Source organism: Penaeus monodon, chromosome 30 (assembly GCF_015228065.2).
Source record: "Penaeus monodon isolate SGIC_2016 chromosome 30, NSTDA_Pmon_1, whole genome shotgun sequence".
In the NCBI taxonomy this organism is placed as follows: domain Eukaryota; kingdom Metazoa; phylum Arthropoda; class Malacostraca; order Decapoda; family Penaeidae; genus Penaeus; species Penaeus monodon.
In genome coordinates this window covers 36,628,868-36,629,251 of record NC_051415.1, presented here as the reverse complement: position 1 = coordinate 36,629,251, position 384 = coordinate 36,628,868, and positions in this window count along the sequence as shown.

Genomic DNA, 384 nt, shown 5'->3' with positions numbered 1-384 from the left:
TTGATAATATTGGCGTCCTCCTTAATATGATTCCATTTTCTGTCTAATGCGTGCAAGTCTTTAATGCTATTTTTTGGTTCATTGCTACACGAAAAATCTTCCATTGGCCTTCTTTTGTTTCTAGCTCTTCGTAAAGCTGGTCATATGCTTCACTTTTGATAAATGCTACGGTCTCCTTTGAATCCTTATTACATTCTTTATAAGCTATTCTATCTGCTTCCAACTGCGTCTCCTCCCACCTTTTCTTTGCTTCCTTCTTGCATTTCATCTTCTGTTGTATTTCCTCATTAAACCAACACATTTCCTTTTTTCCCAGATCTTTCTACTGCTTTCCCTGAACAATTCCTTTCCGAAATTTAGCATGATTTGGTATATTTCATAATC